Source organism: Panthera leo, chromosome F3, assembly GCF_018350215.1.
Source record: "Panthera leo isolate Ple1 chromosome F3, P.leo_Ple1_pat1.1, whole genome shotgun sequence".
NCBI lineage: Eukaryota > Metazoa > Chordata > Mammalia > Carnivora > Felidae > Panthera > Panthera leo.
In genome coordinates, this window is record NC_056696.1 from 65,855,418 (window position 1) to 65,868,083 (window position 12,666).

General features: G+C 42.6%; 1 pseudogene; it reads right to left on the bottom strand.

Annotated features, from left to right (window-relative positions):
• Positions 1-600: 600 nt before the first annotated feature.
• Positions 601-1,574, bottom strand: LOC122211564 (annotated as a pseudogene).
• Positions 1,575-12,666: the final 11,092 nt, after the last annotated feature.

The following is a 12,666-nucleotide window of genomic DNA, read 5'->3' on the forward strand; positions in this document are numbered from 1 at the left end:
AGGTTCGTGCACGATTGCATAGTTTGTGGGATGCAACCCCAAGCAGGTTCCATGCTGGGCACGGGGCCTGCTTGGGGTTCTCTCTCTCCCTCTCTTTTGGCCTCTCCCCCACTCGCACTCTGTCTCCCTCAAAATAAATAAATAAGACTTTAAAAAAAAGTATTTGAGGCTTGTATCTGACTAACAATCAGCCCAGGTTTACAGCTGTACTCCACAGTGCCTACCAAAATAATACCCTGGGGAAGCTTGTACCGTGAGGTTACACCGTGCTGTGTAAATGGAAGATGACAGTGCCATCAGCTTTATAATTATAGCCGTGTCCTCAGAAACGGTGGTTGCACAGACATGAAGTGTTGTCATCACAATGCTTTAGGATCGGGGCGCCTGGGTGGCTCAGTCGGTTCAGTGTATGACTTGGGCTCACGTCATGATCTCACAGTTTGTGAGTTCGAGCCCCGCATCGGGCTCTGTGCTGATGGCTCAGGGCCTGGGGCCTGCTTCGGATTCTGTGTCTCCCTCTCTCTCTCTGCTCCTCCCTGACTTGTGCTCCGTCTCTCTCTGTGTCTCAAAAATAAATAAATGTAAAAAAATTTTTTTTTTTTAAAAAATCAAAGCTTTAGGATAAAATTCTCTTCTGCCAATCACTTTCCAAACGGCCATCTCGACAGCCTTGTTTCTGAGGCTATACACCACGGGGTTCAACAGCGGAGTCACAACTGTGTAGGCCACTGTCACAAGCCTGTCTTTGCTGGATGAGAACTTGGCTGAGGGCCGCAGGTAGACAGAGGAGTCACGGCCATGGTGGACAATGACCACAGTGAGGTGGGAGGCACAGGTGGGGAGGGCTTTCCGCTTGCCGTCAGTGGATGGGATCTTCAGGATGGTGTGGACAATGAAGCCATAAGAGATGCAGAAGAAAGTCAGGGGGATCATGAGTGTTGGAACCCCACCGATGAAGACGATCAGCTCATGGATGTAGGTTTCAGTACATGCAAGTTGGATAACTGACAAGATGTTGCAGAAGCAGTGGTTGGTCTTATTGGGGCCACAGAAAGGGAGTTCAAAGACTAAGAGGGAGCCTATCAGTGAGAACAAAAGCCAATCACAGCACAAGTGGCTGCCGGCTGTCTGCATATCTGCCAGCTCATGAGGATAGGGTACCGACGTGGATGACTGATGGCAGCATAGCGGGCATAACCCATGACCCCCAGCCGCATGCAATTAGTGACAGCAAAACCAAAGAAGGAAAGCATCCGAGTGGCACAGTCGACAAATGAGGTTGCTCTGAGCAGGGACAACAGATTTATGAGCATCTTGGGCAGGATGACCAGAGTGTAGCATGTCTCAGATGGGAAGGATCCCCAGGAAGAAGCACATAGGTACGTGGAGGCCGCGAGCCAGGCATACGACAGTGACAATGGTGATGTTCCCACTGAGAATGATCAGATACAGACACAGAAATACAGCAAAGAGGATGAGCTTTGGATTTCTCCGAGGTTGGAGAAGCCCAGCAGCAACCTCTGTGACAGAGGAGAAATTAGCTTGGTTGACTTGGTCCCCAAGATTGACCTACAGAGAACAGGAATGAAGAAGCAGATTGTTCACTCTGAAAGAGGCGGGCGGCTTGTCCCACTATGATAGAGTAAGTACAAATAGAAGGAGGAAGGCGAAGGCAGGCAGGAAATGCCCAAACGATCATGTCAGTTTATAGAACTGTTTCAAAAAATGTAGAATTACACCTGTTTCCAGGGACATTTTGGCATCTCTTATAGTGCTTAAGTCTAGGTAATGTTTTCACACTGCCTAGTTCAAACGGAGGCGTCTGAAGAGTTCCTGTGTGACAATCCCAACTCTGTCATTTTTTGTCTGTGCCTGTCTTCCCATCTGTAACGTAAAGATGTTAACGGCCCCTCTCTCCCAGGGCTCTTATGGAAGTGAAAGCACTTTGCGCAGCACATGCACATTGTAAACTGTTAGTAAATGCCAGCCTCTGCTACATATGTTGTTTAATCTTCAGGAAATGGTTCCTAGCCCTTCTTAAGTTTCCTTTTGGATGTGCTTTAAGTGTATCTCCACCTGTTTTGTGTGTTGTTTTACCCTGTTTTATTAAAAAAAAAAAAAAACTACTGAGCCAACATTCAAACCCAACTCCTATTTGTGCATATTTTTAGTGATGATAATAATGCGTTGACATTAGTGTATCTTTGGACCGAATCCCGCAACCTGTTTGACCCACTGGAGAGAGGGGTGAAGGAAGGAGGCTTTGTGCACCGAAATAGCTCTAAGACCATTTCAGGTTCTTACGGTCACGCGGGGCATTGGTCTTACCCCCTGCTTACCACTTTGCCAGGAAGAGCAAACTGATTTAGAGTTCTCCTATAAGTAATTTTAAGCTTCAAACAGAAATCCATCCAACCCATCAGACCTCTCCTCGATCTGAACCATTATATTTCTGCACGTTTTCCTTGGATTTCCAACAGAGCTCACCTCTGCATTGGGCACACCTGTCCTCGAAGGGTTCGGCTCCTGTAATTTCTCCTTGCTAAAGGATGGGCAGATCCTTTCCCCTCCATTCAACTGAAAGCAAGTATGAATTTAATAAAGTAATAAAGAAACATCCAGACCAACCAAATAATTGAAAACAATAAAAGCACAGAATAGATTGCAAAACGAAATTCTTTAGCTAATGTAGCTCAATTCCAGAGCCCGGCTGACTGCTGATCCCACACCTCTGGGGGATCGTGTCTTCATCCACGTCAGCTCTGAGTGCATTCGTGTCGGGTTCCCTCGCTTTCACGAGAGCACTGGAAGTGCAAGTGTCTGCTTTTTTTTCCATAGATTTTTTTTCCATAGATTTTTCCACCTATGATTCTGGCTCTTCAAAACCCTTTATGCATCACTTGATGGCTAACAAAAGGTCACCACCAGGGTCTTCCCTGAGGAACGTAATTCATTTACCTCCTCAGTTCCCATCTCTGAGGCTTAGATGCTTTGTCCACACAACGTTTGGGTGGCGAGGTCTAAAGACAGCAGAAGGTCTGTAAGGAAAGACATCTCAGACACTTGCTTCTTTCACTCTTTGGTCACCCATGAGACTTTTCTGGTATACAACTGTCGCTAGAGAATAGTTTCATGAGACATTTGAGAATGGAAGCTGAATGAACTAAATGTTGAGTGATGCCCTATTTTATTTTCTCTCCCCAAAGCCCTATACTGTCCTCCATTTTTCCCAGCTACCATACATGTGCGTCCCTTACTCTCCTCACATGCTCTTTGTAACCCTCACTAACGAGACAGACAGACTGAAGCTCATGGGATCATTAGGACTTTTCTAAAATTATCGTTGGTGCCTGGCACTTGTCTATTTACTGGACCCAAACACAATCTTCACTTGATTCCCCACGTAAAGTAACCCAACGGGGGTTATTTCCCTTTGCTCCCTGAGCACACAGTGAGTAGAATCCAGTGACACCCAGAAATCTCATCAAAGGAGACTAAAAAAATTAATGTTGCTATAATCGTTTCTATCCTGAAATGGCTTTATTCTCTTCCTTTCTACGGACATCTCCATGCGCCAAACTGTGTACTCCTACTTCCTCTACTGAGAATTCTGGGAAGTATCCCCTGAAGCATCATAGAAGAACTTTTCTTTTGTCTCTCATTAGCTGTGGTTCCGACATGCTGGTTTATATTTATACTTTCCCAAGCTCCGGGGAGCCATTATTACAACTTTATTTTTGGCACGGTTCCAATCCTTACAATGAGGAAAGAGGATGCAGGCAACCCCGTGGACTCAAATCTCACAGGGCCAGTTGGATAAAAAGAGAACAGGAAACAAACCCTGACGTTGGCAATTAGTTGGCAATTAGTCCCAGGTTGCCTCGTAGCTCATTAGGAGCTGAAAACCGTGGCAGGTGAAGGACAGAGATGTGCGTGTGAAAACCCATATGGTAGGAGGCGACGCAGGGCTGTCTCTTCCGGGGTCTTTCACGTGAGGGAGAAGCCCCTTCCTTGGACATCCCCAGGACAAATCAAGTCTTGTTCTGGCATTGCAAAAGAAGAAACAAAGCTCTCTCTGTCAGTCAAGGTTCCTCTGAACCTCTCAAATTATGTTTCTGCACCAAGGAGAGGGTGTGGGAGCACGGCGTCGTGTCTTAGCTGGCAGAACTGAGACCTCCACGGGCAGCAGTGAGGAGTAGATTTGAGGACCGAGGGAAGGGGTGGGGTGTTTACACGCAGGTCACACATGTGACACCACACTTTTCCTGGCTTCCTGGAGATGACAAGGTCTCCAATCAGTGTCAGCCCCAAGGGTAGGGAATAGGACCAACACCTGTGGGTAATACCTTCCAGGGCTTGGCGAGCCCGATGGTCTTCATTCTTCCCTGTAATTCTCTCTCTTTTTTAAAAAATGTATTTATTTATTTTGAGAGAGAGAGAGAGAGAGGCAGAGAGAAAGGGAGACAGAGAATCCAAGCAGGGTCCACACCATCAGCACAGAGCCCAACGTGGGGCTTGAACTCACCAACGGTGAGATCGCAACCTGAGCCGAATGACCAGAAATCAAGAGTCGACGCTTAACGGACTAAGCCCACCCAGGCACCCCATCTTCCCTGCGATTCTCTGATAGCCTGACCCAAGACAGACAAGTTCCTTGGGAATCATTATTCTTCCTCTTCAGTGACATAATATAAAAATTCCACCGTCTGTACCTTCCCTCATGAATCATGACTGAGTCACACAGGGATGTCTGAGAGCACTGAGTGCACTTGACAGGGAGTGTTGCTGCAGGTTGGGGAGTGGCCCTGGGCAGAGATGTTCCTATTGGCAGGTCCCAGCCTGCAGAGCAGCAGAAATTCCTAAGTGAGCTCATTCCTGACTCAGACTCCTCGTCTTTCCAGTTAGATCATTTTCAGAGGCTACCAGCTGAGATCTGACAACAGCTACTGCTGCTTCCCGTAATTGTCAAATGTGCACATGAGCCCCTGGCAAGAGCTGCTGAATCCCGGGGTTCCTGGGACATCTGGTCCGCTCAGCGCCTCTTCCTGAATAAACGTTTCTGCACAGGGACGGGGGCCTCGCTGCGGCACAACACCTGTTCAAAGACCTCCAAGGTTTCCAAGCAGGAAGAAATCTGAAAAATACCACAGTTAGTCACATTTCTGGGGTCACTTTTGGACACAGTTATGGATTTAGCCCCTCCCTCAGGCACTGGAAGATACTTTTTCAGGAAGTTAAAATTAGCTGTTATTTTTTTTTTAGAGTTTAAACTCGGGTTTCCAGTAAACGTAGAGGAAACATACTCCATCTCAAATATTTCAGTATGGTCCATGCATGCAATCAAAGCCATAGCCCTGGACAGGCTAATTGCACATTCACAGAAAAGATTATAAACTAAATTCAAATGGAGACACTTCGTCTTGAGGAAAGTTTTGTTTGCAAATGCTGTGTATCACCCCCACTGACTTCATCCCCAAGGCTCTAGATCCTCGAGACTACAATGGTGGCTTTCGTGGCCATGGAAACACTGTTATCAGGCACCAATCCCAAGTTTGAACAATGTGAACATAGGAAGCATAGGTTTCAGTTACATTTTCCAGCAACTGCTGTAAGAAATCACTTCTAATTTTTATATTTACCTTCTTTAGGATTCTGTGAGACGAAAGCTCTCAAGAATCTGCATTTCTGTTGCTTCTCTCTCTGCACCTTGCCTTGTATTAAAGTAAAGGGAAAAGATACTAAGTGAAGAAAAAGATACTAAGTGAAGAAAAAGAAAAGATACTAAGTGAAGAAAAGATACTAAGTGAAGATACTAAAAAGAAAAAGATACTAAGTGAAGAAAAAGATACTAAGTGTAACAAAGGTACGATTTAAAATCTTTTTAAAATATGGGATCTCAAAGAAGAAAAAGTAAAATGAGAATTTCTAATACATAAAGTTGTAAACAGTTTTGAACTAAGAAAGACATCTGTGTTTTATATAATAAAAGCAGCTGTTAGAAAAAGCTGTTAAACTTTTTTTTAATGTTTACTTTTTTAATGTTTATTTATTTGAGAGAGAGAGCACGTGAACACGCATGAGCGGGGGAGGGGCAGAGAGAGAAGAGACACAGAATACAAAGCAGGCTCCAGGCTCTGAGCCATCAGCACGGAGCCTGATGTTGATGTGGGGCTTGAACTCATGAATAATGAGGGCATGACCTGAGCTGAAGTGGGATGCCTAACTGGCTGAGCCATTCAGGTTCCCCAAAGCTGTTAAACTTTAAAATTACTATGTAATATAAAAACTAACAAGATATGATGGTTACTTTTTTCTATGTAAATTTGACTGGGCCACGTGGTACCCAGATATTTAGTTGTATATTATTCTGGGTGGGTCTGTGAGTTTTTTCTGGATGAGAATAACATTTGAATCAGTAGACTGAGAAAAACAGATTGCACTCCCCTACATGGGTGGGCCTCGTCTAGTCAGGTGAACGTCTGAATTGAACAAAAAGGCTGAGTAGAAGAGGTTTCTTTCTCTGAGCCCGGCTACCATAGAGCTAGGACATTAGTCTCCAGCCTTAGCATCTGCACATGGACTGGAATTTACACCACTGGCTTTCCTGGTTCTCAGATGTTCAGACTTGTACTGGAATGATACCATTGGTTCTCTTGGCTTTCCAATCTGCTGACTGAAGATCTTGGGAATTCTCAGCCTCCATAATTGCGTCCGCCAAATCCTTATAATAAATACCTACGTATTCATCTATTTGATGCATCTAGATGATCTATCTACATAAGATATATGGATATTCTACTGATTCTGTTCCTCTGGAGAATCCAGACCAATACACAAAACAGGCTATGCACATAAATCATAGAAATAAAAATAGAAAGAAAAAAGAAAAAAATCTTTCAAATTACACTATAAAAAGAAGACTGTGTTATGTTAGTGCCTTTGGCTTTCAAGAGAAAGAAATAGAACATGATTTAGCATAAGGAAAGGGAATCTGTTAGCTTAAACAATGGGGAAGTTCATGACAAACCTGATCAGATATGGCTCAATTCAGGAACTTGCATTATGGGTTATTCTGAGTCTTGACTCAGAGGCCAACCTCAGAGAAATATCTTTAGACATAATTTACTTCTCTTTAGCGCGTCCCACAATTTATGATCATTGTCTATTAAATAGACAATATAATGTCTGTGATTATATCTCTCTTTTCCAACCCTGTGGGGATCTTTCCCTCTGGTCTACTAAATGTTTAAACTCCATATCTAAGATATTGCCTGATACACAATAGACATTCAATAAATGTTTGTTGAGTGAATGCATTTTGATTGAATAAATCTTTTTCCCGTTCTCTCTTTCACTTGACCTAGCTTTACTCCTTGTGCTAGATTTTTTAAAAAAAAATTAATGTTTAATTTATTTTGAGAGAGAGAGAGAGCTAGGGAGGGGCAGAGAGAGCTGGGGAAGGGCGTAGAGAGAGGGAGAGAAAGAATCCCAAGCAGCACAGAGCCTGATATTGGGCTCAAACTCACAAACCGTGACATCTTGACCCAAGTCAAATCAAGAGTCAGATGCTTAACTGACTGAGCCACCCAGGTGCCCCTTTGTGCTAGATTTCTTACTCCATGAGCTGGCTTTTTCCAAATAACAGGATAAAAATGGAGACAAAAGTCTTAAACCTCCATTTTTAGTGATGCAATTCAAAAGACTGAGAGATTCAGTCTACACAGCTATATATGGAATTTAATCAATGTTCTTCCTCTATAGAAGAGAAGGTGGGACACTGTGTGATAGACTTTATGGACCTTTTTAACCATCCCTATGCTGAGGAATGGAGGGGGTAGGGTTTGTCTCAACAGGAACTCTTGAAATGGTTCCTAGATAAATTGTTTTGTTGTACTGAAAAAAGTGAAAACTAAAATCCAATTTAAATTGGATTCACTACATAAAAAAGAAGAACCATCCATCACACCCATATCTGAACATACATCAGCGCATCAGGAGATTAGCTCAGGCAAACTGTGAGTCACAGGCCATGATGTCATCAGACCGTGAAGTCATCAGAACTCAGTCTGTTTTCCTAGCTCTCCTTTTTTCTCTACTTCAACTTCACCCTCCCTGGGGTTTTCCTCATTATACTGAAAACGGGAGGCAAAACTGAGGTCATCTTTCTTTAATATTGCTTGTACAGGGAAGCAAAATAGTAAGAATCTGAGTATATTGTAGGAATTAGATTCAGTTTCTGCTCCCAAGTGTTGTACTCAGAGAAAGCAGTTAAATAGTGACAGCAGCAACATTTCCTTGGCTACAGATTTCAGCTATTGTCCTGTGTCCTTGAATCAATGATGCCAGTGACAGACTCTTGACCTTTTCAAACATTCCGATCATTTATAGTTTTTTAATTAAATTTTCTTCTAACAATACTTACATAATTTCCCATTTCCTGCATTAATTTCCAACTGAATCACTGATTAAGTAGTAATTAGGGAATAATTTTATTACATACAAATATTTCATTTCTATTATGAGGTTCAAACTTTCTTAAAAGTAAAGGCAAGCAGCAATTCTGCTTCTGGTCTCACTGAGTAAGTCCCTACACGATCAACCCTCCTGAAGACAATTGCTACAAAATCTGGAAAAAACACAAAGGGCAACTACCTGAAGGCACTAAAGATAGGATAACAGCAGGCAGATCTAGAGTGTAGTCAACACTTGGAAGTAGGTAAGTACACAGGGTAAGTTTTCAGTTTTAATGAAGGCCACAGTCAGCACTGTTTGTGAAAAGATTAAGACTCAAAAAGGAAACCAACAGGTTTCCTAGCACAAAGAACCAGGGGATAGCGTTTGGGGTAACCAGAATGCTGGGAGGTGAAGACAAAATCCTGGAAATGGGAGAACCAGAGAGAGAGCTTCCTTCCACATATATGTTCTGCCCAAATGTCTAGCTGATCCCTGAAGTCCATATATGTGGGAAAGACTCAAAGCAGCCCAGAGTCTGAAAGATTTAAACAGAGATTTGAACCACCACCCCAGAGAACAAGTGTTGAGTTTTAGTCCAACCAAGTTACTTGCCTCCTAAAACTAAAAACATCAGCAACTGTCAAACTATTTTAGCCGAGTCTCTACAACATAATATTCATCAGGTCACACTTCATAAAAAAATTAATATTTATTTGTTTTTGAAAGCGAGAGAGACAGAGCATGAGCGGGGAAGAGGCAGAAAGAGAGACACAGAAACTGAAGCAGGCTCCAGGCTCTGAGCTGTCAGCACAGAGCTGACGCGGGACTTGAACGCAAGAACCGTGAGATCATGACCTGAGCTGAAATCAAGAGTCAGACACTTAACCGACTGAGCCATGCAAGCACATCCAATCACAGAGTTATTTCTATCGCTCAGTAGTAATGTTCACTGCTTCCTTCCTCTGTTACCTCCATTCTGATGTTAGTTTCATCCTTTGAAGTTTTTTTTTAGTTTTTTTCAGATAATGTATTTTCAGTTCTACCTTTTTTTTTGGGGGGGGGGGTCTTTTTTTGTAGTTTCTGTTTCTCCTCTGAGACTTGTTGGATGCTCAGCATCACAAGAACATTTTATGTCCGTTACTGGACACAGTTATCATAGCCGATTTAAGATCCTGGCCTACTCATTTCAACATTGAGTTACATCTCAGTAGGTCTATATTGACTGTTTTCTTTCTCAAGAATGGCCATATTTTTCTGGTCTTGTATATGGAAAGTAATTTTGGATTTAAAGTGTGACTTGATGGGGGCACCTGGGGGGCTCAGTTGGTTAAGCGTCCAACTTTGGCTCCGGTCATGATCTCACAGTTCTTGAGTTCAAGCCCCAGGTTAGGCTCCTCACTGACATCACAGAACCTGCTTGGCATTCTCTGTCTCCTTCTCTCTCTCTGCTCCCCTGCTCATACTCTCGCTCAAAATAAATGAAAAAAAAAAAAAATGACTCAGTGTGAACAAGACAAGAAAACAATGAAAACAGACACACAGAACCCCAAGCATATGGGGAACCACACAGATCAGTCTGACTCATGTGTAATTGGCACTCTAGAAAAGAATGAGCCAGAGAATAAGGCAGAAAAATTATTTGAAAAAAATAAAGGCCAGAAATTCCGCAAATATTTTTCAAGACACGACTTTACAGATTCAAGAATCCCAACAAATCTCAAGCAGGATAAATATGAAGAAACCCATACCTTGGTGCATCAGAGCCAAACTGTGGCAGCGGAGAGCGGGGGAAGCATATCTTGAAAGTCGATCCCTCCTCCCACCCAAAAAAAATTAGGGCCAGAAAACAGTGGAACAGAAACGTAAAAATGGTAAGAGAAAAAAACTAATAAAACTGCTAGTTTGGGATTATATTTCCACTGAAAATACTCTTTAGGATTGAAGGTAAAATAAAGACATGTTTACATAATGGGAAACTAAGAGAATTTGTCCCAATAGGCTTGGGTTGGGCTAGCTTAAATACAGAAGGAAGGTTTTCAAGCTAAAGGGAAATTGTACAAGACAGAAACTCGAGTAGCAGGGTGTTAGAAAGTACATATGTGAATTTTCCCTCAGTAAATAAACCTGGCACCTAGCTTGAGGGACAAGGCTTGAAATCTAGAATATGCTAAATAATTAGTGACAGATTGACCTTCTCGGAAGTATGTGTTTCCATTCAAAAGTGGAGGAAACTTAAGACCTTGGAACCGGGTGTTCATCTTCCAAAGGACTGCAAATAACAAGGGAACAAATGTTCTTCTCCCTCTGTTAGGTGGGGAGGGTAAGAAATGTTCCACTCCAAATAAGCTCCCAGATTCCTAATTTCAGGGTTATTCCCATGCAGTACAGACCTTCGTGTGTGTACGTCAACATCTGGCTCTCATCACACAACCCAGAAGGATTAGGCCAATAGGAAACTCGTCAGTTACTGCTGTAAGTAATCATCTATTCACCCTCCAAAACTTCCTAAAGGATAATATGAACAAATATAGATATTAAAGATCTATCATGAAAAAGAAATCAATATTACAATTATAAATATTTGAGTAAACACAAAAGATGATTTTTTTCTTCTTAATGTCTTTAGAATACTTATGAATAAAGCAAAAATTACTACATTTTCCTATGAGTTTTTAATGCACACAGAAGTAATAGACTAGCATCAGGGATGGGGTGGGGATAAATGGATCCAAGTAATTCCAAAGCTTCTCCATTTCAAGTGTAGCCACAACATTAACTCTAGTGGGCTGTGAAAATTATGGATGGAATTGTGTTTCAGCTCTAAAACTTCCTCTAATTGCTCTCATTGTGATCCTGGAACACTTCTCCCTTGTCAGCCAACGTGACACTAAGTTTTGTCAGTAGAAGACGCTGAGGGGACAGCAGCACTAGATGGGCACCCTGTCCCTGGTTCTGCTGTGCTCTCTTTCGCTTGGAGGCCTGCAGTGCAAGGGACGCCCAGTGGTATTCCCTCCCACCATTTCAGCTGCACTGTCCCCACCAGCAATTCTCCCAGAAATTTCCATAGCGAGGCACTTCACATGAGTGGCTTCTGCAGTGCCACCAACGGTGGCTCCCCAGCAGGTTCAGAGGTGTAGCCCTTCCCATGGATGGCTTCCCTGAGAAACCTGGAGGGCAGGATCCAGAGGGAATTGCACTGATTCCAAAGCTACCTCTAAAAAGACAGTTTGGTATTAATAGATAAGTGTAGGCAAACAGATCCAAATAGAGTGTCCAGAAATGGATCCACGTTTGTGTAGGCAATTAATATTCTGCAAGACTGCCAGGAATTCAGTTCAATAATCTTTCCAACAATGATGCATTTGGGTAGAGAAAGAATCTTGCCGTCTTCTCTTACCATATAAACATTTAACTGGAAATGAATCATACCCTGCCTGGAAGAGCTGATATTATAAAACTTATAAATAAAAATCACATTGGAAAAACTCTTAGTGAAATTGGGTTTTGCAAACATTTCTTAAATAAGACTCAAAACATATGAGCTATAAAATTCAAAATCAATAAATTAGACTTTACCAAAACAAAACTCTGTTATTCAAAAGACCCTGGTAAAAAAAAATGAAAAGTAGGGGTACCTGGGTGGCTCAGTAGGTTGAGTGACCGACTTCGGCTCAGGTCATGATCTCAGGGTTGGTGAGTTCAAGCCCCGCGTCGGGCTCTGTGCTGACAGCTCAGAGCCTGGAGCCTGCTTTGGATTCTGTGTCTCCCTCTCTCTGCCCCTCCCCCACTCATGCTCTGTCTCTCTCTGTCTCAGAAATAAATAAACACTAAAAAATTTTTTTAATTAAAAAAAAAGAAAAGTAAACCACAACATGACTGAAATATTTTGATAATACATATGTGACCGAACAAAGTACGTGGAAAATAGAAAGAACTCACACAATTCAATGAGGAGACAAGGAATCCAATCCAAAAATTGGAAAGGCAGACGCATTCCAGTTCGGAAATGAGTACAAGATGTTAGAAAAAGGCTCAACTAAAGAAAACACAGAAATAGCCGATGGACACACAAAAAGATATTCGGCATCTTTAGTCGTGAAGGAAATTCAAATTCAGCCACAGCCAGTTCCATTACGGATCTACCCGATGGATGAAATTAAGACCGATCCATTGTGTTGAGTGTGACGGACAGCTGGTACCTCCCACACATTG